The sequence below is a fragment of the Eubalaena glacialis genome, chromosome 18 (assembly GCF_028564815.1).
Source record: "Eubalaena glacialis isolate mEubGla1 chromosome 18, mEubGla1.1.hap2.+ XY, whole genome shotgun sequence".
In the NCBI taxonomy this organism is placed as follows: domain Eukaryota; kingdom Metazoa; phylum Chordata; class Mammalia; order Artiodactyla; family Balaenidae; genus Eubalaena; species Eubalaena glacialis.
In genome coordinates, this window is record NC_083733.1 from 26,809,762 (window position 1) to 26,821,971 (window position 12,210).

The following is a 12,210-nucleotide window of genomic DNA, read 5'->3' on the forward strand; positions in this document are numbered from 1 at the left end:
TGCAATAAATACATCTTAATGGATTGGTATTAAAATTATAAAACAGTAAATTCTCTTTTGCATGTGGATATCTCTGCAACAACCAGATAATGTCTATTTAAACTAGCTGCCCCAAGAACCCTCCTACACTGTTGGTGGGAATGTATGTTGGTGTAGCTACTACGGAAAACAGTATGGAGGTTCCTCAGAAAACTAAAAGTAGAACTACCATATGATCCAGCAATCCCACTCCTGGGCATATACCCGGACAAAGCTATAATTCAAAAAGATACATGCACCCCTATGTTTATAGCAGCACTATTCCCAATAGCCAAAACATGGAAACAACCTACGTGTCCATCGACAGATGAATGGATAAAGAAGATGTGGTATATATATACAATGGAATAAGACTCAGCCATAAAAAAATAAGGAAATAATGCCATTTGCAGCAACATGGATGCAACTAGAAATTATCATGCTAAGTGAAGCAAGTCAGAAAGAGAAAGACAAATAACATGTGATATCACTTATATGGGGAATGTAAAATATGGCAAAAATGAACCTATCTACAAAACATAAACAGACTCACAGTAAAAGAAAACACACTTGTGGTTGCCAAGGGGGTGGGGGGAGAGAGAGAGGGATGGACTGGGAGTTTGGGGTTAGTAGATGCAAACTATTACATTCAGAATGGATAAACAACAAGGTCCTACCGTATAGCACAGGAAACTATATCTAATCTCCTGGGATAAAGGATAATGGAAAAGAATTTAAAAAAAGAATGTATATATGTGTATAACTGAGTCACTTCACTGTACAGCAGAAATTAGCACAACATGGTATATCAACTTACTTAAAAAATTAAAAATATTCTATCAAACATTTAGAGAAGAGCTAACACCTATCCTTATCAGACTCTTCCAAAATATAGCAGAGGGAGGAACACTCCCAAACTCATTCTACGAGGCCACCATGAGAGTGGCATGGACATATATACACTACCAAATGTAAAATAGATAGCTAGTGGGAAGCAGCCGCATAGCACAGGGAGATCAGCTCGGTGCTTTGTGTCCACCTAGAGGGGTGGGATAGGGAGGGTGGGAGGGAGATGCAAGAGGGAGGAGATATGGGGATATATGTATATGTATAGCTGATTCACTTTGTTATAAAGCAGAAACTAACACACCATTGTAAAGCAATTATACTCCAATAAAGATGTTAAAAAAAATTAAGAATAAAATAAAAATAAAAAATAAACTCGCTGCCCCCAAATTTATAACCAAATTTATAGATGTTAAAATACCTTTGTGATAAATTAGTCTGACATAATTGTGATATATATAATGAGGATGACTTCTCTTTATCAGTTATTTTAAATTGTGGTGAAATATACATAAGATAAAATTTACTGCCTTAACCATTTTGAGGTTAATACAGTTCAGTAGTGTTAAGTACACTCACATTTTGGTACAACCAATCTCAAAAATTCTTTTCATCTTGCAAAACTGAAATGCTACACCCATTAAACAACTCATTTCCCCTTCCCCTGAGTCACTGGCAACTAACCTCCTTTCTCTATGAATTTTTTTACTCTAGGTACTTCATATAAATGGAATCACACAGCACTTGCCTTTTTGCATCTGTCTTATTTCACTTAGCAGAATGCCCTCAAGGTTCATCCATGTTGTAGCAAGCATTAGAATTCCCCTCCTTTTTAAGGCTGAATAATACTCCATTGTATGTACACACCACATTTTGTTTATCCATTCATCCATCGATGGACACCTGTATTGTGCCAACTTTTTGGCAATTATGTATAACGCTGCTATGAACACGGTTGTGCAAACACCTCTTTGAGACCCTGCTTTCAATCCTGTTAGGTATATACACAGAAGTGGGATTGCTGAATCATATACTAATTACATTCTTAATTTGGGGGGAACTGTTATACTGTTTTCCATGGCAGCTGCACCATTTTATATTTCCACAAACAGTGCACAAGGACCACAATTTCTCTACAAGGTGACTCCATGTTTTCAACTATCTCTGAATGTTACCACATCTTGGTCTCCATTTTCTTTTAGCCTTTCTTATAAATTGTAAAGATCCTATTTACATACTCTTATTTACCTTTGAACAATTTCTTAAAACTAATATTCATTGAGTGCCTACTTTTGATCTTGGGGATTCTTTTTTTATTGAGTAAGCACTAGCCCCTAAGCTCTAGAACCTCTCTGACTACTATAATACATATAAAAATACTTGAAAATTACAATGTGATACGAAATTGTCTCATATACATATGTAAAAAAATACTGTAACAATGTCAGTTGACATTTCAAAGAGAATACAGCATTGTGGGTTGTTTTTTTTTTAACATCTTTATTGGAGTATAATTGCTTTACAATGGTGTGTTAGTTCCTGCTGTATAACAAAGTGAATCAGCTATACATATACATATATCCCCATATCTCCTCCCTCTTGCATCTCCCTCCCACCCCCCCATCCCACCCCTCTAGGTGATCACAAAGCACCGAGCTGATCTCCCTGTGCTATGCGGCTGCTTCCCACTAGCTATATATTTTACATTTGGTAGTGTATATGTCAGTGCCACTCTCTCACTTCGTCTCAGCTTACCCTTCCCCCTCCCCGTGTCCTCAAGTCCATTCTCTACATCTGGGTCTTTATTCCTGTCCTGCCCCTAGGTTCTTCAGAACCATTTTTTTTTTAGATTCCATATATATGTGGAATGAATGAAAAGAATGAAATTAGAACACTCCCTAACACCATACACAAAAATAAACTCAAAATGGATTAAAGACCTAAATGTAAGGTCAGACACTATAAACCTCTTAGAGGAAAACATAGGCAGAACATTCTATGACATAAATCACAGCAAATTCCTTTTTCACCCACCTCCTAGAAAAATCGAAATAAAAACAAAAATAAACAAATGGGACCTAATGAAACTTAAAAGCTTTTGCACAGCAAAGGAAACCATAAACAAGACGAAAAGACAACCCTCAGAATGGGAGAAAATATTTGCAAATGAAGCAACCGACAGAGGATTAATCTTCAAAATATACAAGCAGCTCATGCAGCTCAATATCAAAAAAACAAACAACCCAATCCAAAAATGGGCAGAAGACCTAAATAGACATTTTGATCTAGACTGCTGAGAAGGAGTTTCAAGTTGAAAAGAAAGTGTAAGGGAAAAGTGCATTATAAACTGGCAATAACAAATATACAAAGGCAGATGGGTTTGAGAGACTGGGACCAGTTTGGTCCCCAAACGTATTAAATGTCATGCTAAATTCTTGTTTATGTTTGTATCAATGCATATAATTAAAATTTCATTCATGAAAGTATAAAATGGAATGGAGATAGAGTCCATCCCCCAGATTAGTTGCCTTTTGTAATCAAGCCCAACCCAGACCCAGGCATACAAAGCTTAACTTTGTTATTAGACCACCGTGATTTAGCCAGTCATCTGGGATTGTGACAGGGGCAGAAGGTAGATGCCCCACGGTCAATCGGATATGGAGTGTTTAAAAAAGCCTATGAACCATGTCTCCATTAATTTGATCATGTCATAGAACCATTGTAACCGTAAGTAAGGGTCTCTCTGTATGGGGCACCATGATAGACATTCCTCTAAGAGAGTCCTCATCATCCTTGCATGATTAAAATCAAAGTCATAGAAAACTGATACAGACAGATTCCAAGAACATCTGAATACAAAGTTCCATCAAATTACATTTATTTATTTTACTTATTTTTGGCTGAGTCAGGTCTTAGTTGCGGCACGTGGGATCTTTGTTGAGGCATGCGGGAGTTTCATCGTGGTGCACTGGCTTCTCTCTAGTTGTGGTGTGCGGGTTTTCTCTTCTCTAGTTGTGGCGCGCAGGTTCCAGGGTGCATGGGCTCTGTAGTTTATGGCACATGGGCTCTATTTGACATGCATGAGCTCAGTAGTTGTGGCACGGGGCTCAGCTGTCCCGCAGCATGTGGGATCTTAGTTCCCTAACCAGGGATCAACCCCACGTCCCCTGCATTGCAAGGCAGATTCTTTACCACTGGACCACCATCAAATTACAAACCCACACAAATGTATATGTCATATATATGTATATAAAAATATATATATATGACAGGTATACTTATATATATAAATATATGGGGGATATATATATATATATATATATATATACACACATATATATACTTTAAAAATATTACTGAGATTTTATATATATATATATATATATATATATATATATATATATAAAGCTACTTAGGATATATATATCCTAAAGAAAGAATGCATACCGTAGAATAGAGGATAAGTAGGTGTCATTGGCAGGTATGTATATTAATAGAGTGGATCAGTGGATCTTTGGGGAAAAGTCACTACTTCTTGCATTTATCAGGAAAGTTCACTCAAGGATGTTTTGGGAAAGTTCAATTTTTAAAGATGATCTACACTTTGCACATAAAAAGCTAACCATTAAGGTAGTAAATCATAGATCACAGTTAGTTAACATTACCTAGATAGCAGAAAAAGGCATTATTCATATGTAAAAAGTAAAAAATTTACTACCAAAGTAATGTTATCTGGTGTCTCATTATTTTTACCCATGGAAAGAAAGTATGATACACAAATCTTTCATTAATATTTGGGTGCATATAAACTAACCTTTCTTCTCTATCCCCAGAGCCAACATTTGTGTAATTATTTGATATATATAATTTTTTTATCAAAAGCATTGGTGCACATCAGTGAGAACTTTCAACCACCTTGAAAATGACTTTTAGAATATTTCATTAGCAGACTGTCTTTCAGAGCCTGAGTTGACATTCATGTTTCTTCATACTAGTCTTTCATCCATAAAACCCTTTGTTCTGCTGAACAGTTTTCAGACAATGTGGGCAATCAAAAAAAAAAAGAAAGAAAGAAAGAAAAGAAAAAGAAAGAAAAGAAAGCATCCATTCCAGCATTTGATCAGTCTTATTCAAATCCCATCTATTAATAATCTTTTTAAATCTTTCTAAGAATTTTATTTCCCTTCTTTCAGTATCATATTATTTCAAAAAAAACACAAAAAAAACCTCCCCAAGCTTAAGGAAATGGGAGCTTGATATTTCACAGGAGTGAGGCACAATTCATGGTTATATTTTATCCATTTTTATCACTTTCAATAAAGTATATGGGAAAATAACAGCTGTGTTCATTTCGAAGATTTATTTTTAATTACAGAAGATTGAATTTGCAGCACTCAAACAATTGGGGAAAAAACACTCAATTACTTAAGTAGCATTATATACACCAAAAAAATAATATGTTCAAAAGGAAATAATCCAAATAGTCAAGTAGATATTTTTCAGTATTTTAATAACAATCAAATGTTAAGTGATTATTTTGAGGAGCAATGTATTTATAACACATCCTATAAAGTGGGTGTGTTTTGGAACCACAAAGACTCAGGACTATGTACAACATGGAAATCCACTGTGTCTAGTCTCCACAAAGCAAGAATCACGTTGACTCCCTCAACCCTTCCAATATTTATGTGCAAAATGTGTATCATTTCAGCTGATCTATTTTGGAAGCTTAAAAATGGAGCTATTCCTAAACAAGTAAAATTTTAATGTACCTTGGCATGTGAAAGTACATAACCTGTGAAATATGCACATTTCAGAAGCAGAAAATTCTGCTTTTCCTGCACAACTATGCCTACTAATCCTACTATGGTAATTTAAACAACCACTTGGAGAGTTTAGTCTTAAGGGTTAAAAACAAACCACTAAAATCTGAGAAACACCAAGTTCAACTTGATTTACTATCTTTTATATATTACGCTTCTGCCTGTCATATAAAGGCCCCAGGGGCCAGACTGAAATTTGCCAGATTCCTTTTCATAATAGAGATTTTAATTTCACATTTTGTTCTAGAACTTAGAATTTCCAAGTTTCATTATGTTTTAATATTTTGTTGTTCAGGCTAGTTTGTTTTTATCATACTTTGTGATATTGTGGCTTGTGAACAAAATAAAAAGTAGAATTTGGTTTCAAATTGTGTAACTTAGAACAGAGAAATGGAAATTGTCAAAAAATTAAAGGGTTAGAAGAAGCAAGATTCTTTCTATACTTTTCTTTCCAAAAATATTACTAAGAATTTTTAAATATGTCAAAATACCTCTTAAACAAGAGAACCATATCTAAAATAGTCATAGAGTACTTAATGCAACTTTCTACACCTTTCAGCCAGTTAGACAGGAAATATTTCTCAGTCAGTCTTAGAACTCAGACACTGTAATATCAGGTTGGAAATGGAACCAGTTAAGATGGGAGAAAAACTACTTTCTAGAAAAGCCTTCCAAAGAAGCTTCATGGAGAGAAAGAGTTTAGCAATAAACTTAAATTCACATGAGAGATGTTCCAGCATTTGTGCAAAGCTTATATGACTTGTCAAATAAGAATCAAACTTCCTCTGGACAGGAGGAGTTAAAACTCTTTTAAGGAAAACTACTTATAGGAGGAACAAAAGGAGTGATGAAAGTGAGATGTATAGCATATACTGAAGAGGGAGGGGGCTATACTGAAGAGCCAAATAGCTTTTTTAGCTATTCTAAATGTAACTGATTGTGTTCATGCATCAGATTATACCTTTGGGATGTTTTTAGGGTTTTGGATATTTGAACATTTTTGTATTCAATAATTTTCACTGAGCATCTGCTATGTTTCAAACACTTCACTAGGCACTGAGGTTATACAGATGATGGTTACACTTAAAATTTTGCAACTTTACAATGGTGAGAAAGCAATACACACACAGTAGAAACCATACTTGGAATTTTGAATTTTGACCTTTTCCCGGGCTAGCAATATGCAGTACAATACTCTCCTGATGCTGGGCAGTGGCAGTGAGCCACAGCTCCCTACTTTGTCAGCCACGTGATCACGGGGGTAAACAACCGATAACACTTACAACCATCACGTACCCAGACAACCATTCTGTTTTTCACTTGCAGAACAGTATTCAATAAATTATATAAGCTATCCAACACTTTATTGTAAGATAGGATTTGTGTTAGACAATTTTGCCCAATTTCGGGCTAATGTAAGTGTTCTGAGCACGTTTAAGATAGGTTAGGCTAAGCTATGATGTTTGGTAGGTTAAGTGTATTAAATGCATTTTTGGCTTAACGATGGGTTTATCGGGACATAACCCCACTGTAAGTCAAGGAAGATCTGTAATGACATTTAAAGCAGAATCTCCAGTGGGGGAGACAGCGTGTTACAGAGCTCACGTGCATATACAAGTTTCAATGAACATGCAGTAAGGAGGACATACATACATCTCCTTACAGATTGGTCCTAAGATATGTCTCTTTTATTGATCTGGCCTTTATTGTTCTCACAGTTTTGGAAAATTACAGGGAGATGTTGCAAGGTACTGTTTTGAGTCTGTGACTTTATATATGAATAAGGGTCTCCCATCTTAACTCACATCTGCCACCCATTACCCAAAATTTATTTCCAGTCATTCCCTAAACGCTCTCCCTTAACAGTAGCTCCTCCTCTTCACTTCTGTTCCATCCTTGATTTACTCTCCGCAATCTACCTTCTGCCCCAATACTGCCCTGACTCCAGTAAGGGGTCAAAACCTCTTGTGATGAATTCCAATAGATATTTCTCAGTCTGTGCTGTGTGTATTTCGTTTGCCCCTTTTAGATCCACTCCCATCTCTCCTCCAACCTGCTCTACCCCAGAGGCTGACCTATATGGACTATGTTCATTGATTGCCTTGCTTCTGATTGGGGTTGGCCGATGGAGAGCACAGGCAAGAGCAGCATGGGGAGGAGTCAAGAGAGGGTCAGGGTAACTACCCTCCAGCACCTCCCTGCAAAGCCCCTCCATCACAACTTAGAGCTCCTTCAGCGGCAGTCTCCCACAAAGCTCTCTCATGCCAGGTTCCGATAGTTGCTCCCTCCTCCTGCCCCGTTAGGCTGAGAAGCAGTCATGGCATCACCCTTTACCAGCCCTGCTGAAAGGCACTGTCGCTTGGAGTTTCCCTGCATCTTTCCCACACCTTGGTAAACGATCTCTTATTAAGCTCTCCTAAATTACCCAAGTTGAGAGTGCAATCTGTTTCCTGCTGGCAATCTGACAAACTACAGTCCTTATCTTACTTTCCTGCTCTCCAACATTTGATGCCAATGTCCACTCTGTTCTTATCTCTGACTCTACCTGCTTAGTCTCCTTAATGAGTCTGTCTTACTGTGGTCAAGAAAAAGTGACAACATTAATCTTCAACAGCCCTCCCCCATTAACATACACTCTGAATAAAAACAATGTGCTTTGATGGAAACACAGATTCAAGACAAGTTCCCTATGCGGTGCCCTTACTGTCACTGGGACACACACACACACCCACACACACACAATCCAAATTAGTTTTGTGAAATAAAATTCATGTTTATGGCAAAACACGAAAAATTTAAGCATAAAAATTCTCTGCCCTTTGGCCTCCCCTCTCTTCCCACTGTGTATTGTGTATCCACATTATGCATCGACCAGACCTCCTCCATCAGCAGGAATACCTGCTCAACCATAAAGAGCAACATCCACCTAGCATCAACAAGATGACTCTTTAAAAGATAACATTCCTTCTTCATCTTGTGAGGGGTCACACGACCCACCACGATGACGCTTAGATCTGGATTATGTAAACTGTCAATAATACGTTATTTGATGTACAGCCCTCTGTCTCAAAAAAAAAGCATGTAACTGTGCCTTGATTTCTAACCAATGGAACAGTTCTCAGAGCTTTCTGAGATGCTCTTCCCCAGGTTACAATCCTCAAATTTGGCTCTAATAATATTGATTTTTTTCGTCAACAGTTTTATGTCCCTAGGCACCTACAAAAAATAAATTCTGATTCACTCTGACTTCTCTTCCTCTGTTTATCCCTTAAATACTGTTACTTTCTAGATTTACCTTTGACCTTTTCCATGCTTTTCTCTTTTTACCATATAGACTCTTTCTGTGAAGCTTCAAGTCTATGGCTTCAATTTCCACACAAATGCTGAACACTTCCAAATTCTTAGCATAATACCAGTCCTCTCCACTCACCTCTAGTCCCAAATATCCTTCTGAGTACTGGGCAACTCCCTTTAGCAGTCCTCAAAGAACCCCAACTCAACAAATTCAAAATTGAATCATCAAGTACCCTCCAAAACTTAACTCCTTCTCCTGTTCCCTATCCCAGTGAATGGCATGGGTCTGTGCTCAGAATCCCAAGACAGAAATCTATGAGCTGTCCTTCATACCTCTTACTCCATTATCCTTCACCCATTACATCAGCCAGAGACGACCACTGGTTCTATCCTCTTAAGTACATCTCAAATCTACCCCCTCTTCTTTCCTCAATCTCACTGCCTCCTAATTATACTGCCAGAATCAAACATTACCCTTCTATAATCCATCTTCCGTATCACTTCTTTCTGATGTTTCTAAAGTCAATCTTATCCTGTCACTCTCCCTCTTTATTCTTCAATGACTATATATTACATTCAGGATAATACAAACTTTCCAAAAAGATATGCAAGACCCCTGCCTACATTTCTAGGCTCAGAAAGCACACACATACTGTAAAATCTAGTCGTTTTCAATTATTGTTTTATGATCATGTATACCTGTACGTGTACAGGTCTGTTTTCAGACTCTCTATTCTGTTCCAATGTTCTATTTGTCTATCTTTATGCCAATAACTCACTGTCTTGATTATTATAGCTTTATAATAAGTCTTGATGCCACCAACACACACACACATACACACAAACACACACATACAACCCAGTCAGTTCAATACTATTACTACATGTATGTTATAAGTGGGGAAACAAAGAGTTCAGGAGAATCGCTCTTTAACATCCAGCTTTTAAATGCTGAAGCCATATTTCAAACCTGGATGGTTTGATTCAAATTTATATCCACACCTGTATATCACAACATATTATAAGAATAACCACAAACTATAAAAATTTTAATCATTATACAAGAGATAATAAATTTTTATATTTTTCAAACTTTGGCTGTGTGATGATTAATTTTATGTGTCAACTTGAAAAGGCTAATGGATGCCCAGATAGCTAACAAAACATTATTTCTGGGTGTGCCTGTGAGGGTGTTTCTGGAAGACACTAGCATTTGAATTGGTGAACTGAGTAAAGAAAGATGAACCTTACCAATGGAAATAATCCAATCTGTTGAATAGCTAAATAGAACAAAAGGGTGGAGGAAAGGTGAAACTGCTCTCTCTCTCTCTCTCTCTCTCTCTCTCTCTCTCTCTCTACTTGAGCTAAGACATCTATCTGCTGGCTTAGGCATCTACAGTCCTGGTTCTTGGGCTTTCAGACTCAGATCAGAACTTATACCATCAGCCCTGAACTCCAAACCAGCGATCAGACCCTTGAACTCAGACTGAATTACACCAGCTTTTCTTGTTCTCAAGCTTGCAGATCATGGAACTGCTCAGCCTCCAGAACCACATGAGCAGATTTATATATTAATAGATATATCTATATCTATAGATAGATAGATGATAGATAGATAGATAGATAGATCTTATTGGTTCTGTTTCTCTGAAGAATCCTTACTAATACAGGCTGTGACCTACAATAGAAATATAGTTTATGGGCTTCCCTGGTGGTGCAGTGGTTGAGAATCTGCCTGCCAATGCAGGGGACACGGGTTCGAGCCCTGGTCTGGGAAGATCCCACATGCCGCGGAGCAACTAGGCCCGTGAGCCACAATTGCTGAGCCTGCGCGTCTGGAGCCTGTGCTCCACAACAAGAGAGGCCGCGATAGTGAGAGGCCCGCGCACCGTGATGAAGAGTGGCCCCCGCTCGCCGCAACTAGAGAAAGCCCTTGCACAGAAACGAAGACCCAACACAGCCAAAAATAAATAAATAAATAAATAAAATTTAAAAAAAAAAAAAAAAAGAAATATAGTTTATATCACCATCACCATGCAGCACAACACACACACACACACACACGCATCAAGTACATAACTAAACTAAAACCAAAATCTAATGGCAATATATTTACTGTTATTATAGGTGCTGATTTTTTTTTCTATTTTATTATTAATGCTTATGTAACTCAAATTAATTTTATAATTAATAGATTTGACTTTCAATTAGAAAAACAAAATTATGTAATGTTAATTGAATCCATTTATTCTAAGACCTCCTTCTGAGATTGCAATCTTCTCCCCGGCTTTTGTTTTGATTTTATTTGATTGAAATTTTACAGTAATCAAGCAGATCCAAAGACTAATTATAAGTTAGTTATATTTTTCCCAAACCTTGAAATTTTATTTATTATTGTAGTATTTGCTATTATTATTTACTTAATTTTTCAGCTTTTTGAATTTTATCACAAATTGGTATCTGATATATAATGTGGATTGACTGGAAATGTTCACTTTTTTAAGGACAGACCTCAATCATCCAGCACTTTCATAAGACAAAAGTTCTGGTATGGTATTCCACCAATTTACTGCAATCTCCTCAAAAAGAGATTATTTTGAAAATTATTATTAGAAGTTTACCTAATCTTAAGCACAAATAAATAAAACTTATTCATATTCTTTTCTTTTTTTTTAAAGAGAATTTTTTATTTGAGCCAAACTGAGGACTATAACGCAGAAAACAGATTCTCAGAAGCTCTGAGAACTGCTCCATTGATCAGGAGTTAGAGATGCAGTTTTATATATATATATATATTTTTTTTTTAAATAAATGTATTTATTTATTTATTTTTGGCTGCGTTGGGTCTTCGTTGCTGTGCGCGGGCTTTCTCTGGTTGCGGCAAGCGGGGGCAACTCTTCTTTGCGGTGCACAGTCTTCTCATTGCGGTGGCTTCTCTTGTTGCAGAGCACGGGCTCTAGGTGCACAGGCTTCAGTAGTTGTGGCACACGGGCTCAGTAGTTGTGGCTTGCGGGCTCTAGAGCACAGGCTCAGTAGTTGTGGCGCATGAGCTTAGTTGCTCTGAGGCATGTGGGATCTTCCCAGACCAGGGCTCGAACCCATGTCCCCTGCATTGCCAGGCGAATTCTTAACCACTGTGCCACCAGCGAAGTCCCAGTCTCATTGTTTTCTTATTTCAATATAATAATTTTACATTTTATTGTTTCTGATTATGCAGTATATCATTATT